This window comes from Propithecus coquereli, unplaced genomic scaffold (assembly GCF_000956105.1).
Source record: "Propithecus coquereli isolate 6110/MARCELLA unplaced genomic scaffold, Pcoq_1.0 Scaffold311, whole genome shotgun sequence".
Classification (NCBI taxonomy): domain Eukaryota; kingdom Metazoa; phylum Chordata; class Mammalia; order Primates; family Indriidae; genus Propithecus; species Propithecus coquereli.
The window spans coordinates 1034330-1035665 of record NW_012148742.1 but is presented as its reverse complement, the minus strand read 5'-3'; positions in this window follow the sequence as shown (position 1 = coordinate 1035665).

The following is a 1336-nucleotide window of genomic DNA, read 5'->3' as shown; positions in this document are numbered from 1 at the left end:
TTATTCCCCAAATCCTTACCTTCCTCTAGTTATTGTGAAAATTATAGACATGTGCCTTTGTTATACATTATTGCTACCTAATCATGTTTGTACTTGTTTTGGTTACATTTTTGTTACTTGATTATTTTTTTTTGCAGTCTTGACTAGAACATTTGCTCAGAATTATCCTTAAATTTAGTGTCATCAGTCTATAAATACATAGACTCGAGCCCATGTCCAACTCTGTACAATGCTGATTATCTGCTTTATTATTGCATGGACAGTACTTTATGTTTTTAGTTCTGAAGCTTGCTCTTGAATTTCAGTGCTCATTGCTCTGTGATCTCTATTTTATTTTTCTTAGGAATTTATATGCCTTATTTTGTTGTCACATTGGGTAGAAATATGGTGAGCAAATAATTGCTGAGTAACTTTATCAAATATCACCCATCCACTGCCTCAGCTGCTTCTGAGCAGATCTACCATGGTTAATTATTTTACCTACATGATAAAATAATATCGTTCATGTGGGAACAGGATTACTCTGTCTCCTCCAAATTTTGATAGATAATTTGGTCCCTTTCCTCTTAGCTTCGTTATATTCTCTTTTTTGTTGAAGAGAGAAAGAATAAAAGCTGTATGGGCAATAGGGTAGTTAGATTACACAGACATACACACAAATACAGACACACAACTGCACTTCCGGTGAAGCCATGCATGTTAGGAGGATTCAAATAATTTGTAAACAAATCTTAAAGAGGTGGACCCGGGATAATAGATATATGGACAGTAACGGCAGGACAGGATGGAAAGCTTTTTAGAAGTTTCTGGAAAGAACAAGAAATAATACTAAAAACATCTGAGGAATTATTATATATTTTCTTTCCCCTTTGCATTTTTTAAAGTATCAGTAAAGGTGGAAACATCTGTTTAAACATGCTTCTTTCAATAATTCACTGCTCTCTCTGTGATATATTCTATGATTTATGTAAGAATCTAACATTTTATGAGATGCAATTTTCTCCCATGATGTTGATACAATATCCAGCTGCACTTCAGATTGCAACCACACCTTTTTACCTGAAAGTACATGTTCAACACAATGTCTCCAGGGCTTATTTTATGGCCTAAGGGAGCAAGTGTAGGTCAACATTTGCTGCATTCATTATTAAAATATCAAGAAAAGAGCAATCAGAACTGTAGAAACCACACTGAGGCAAGATTTAATTTTCTAAAGAATGTACAGTTTGAAACTATAGAGGTTGGGTAGAATAGCATGAACAGCAATTTGTGATTTTATTAAATAGAAGATTTGTTATAAAACACCTACATAATTGAGGAAGTAGGTACTATAAAT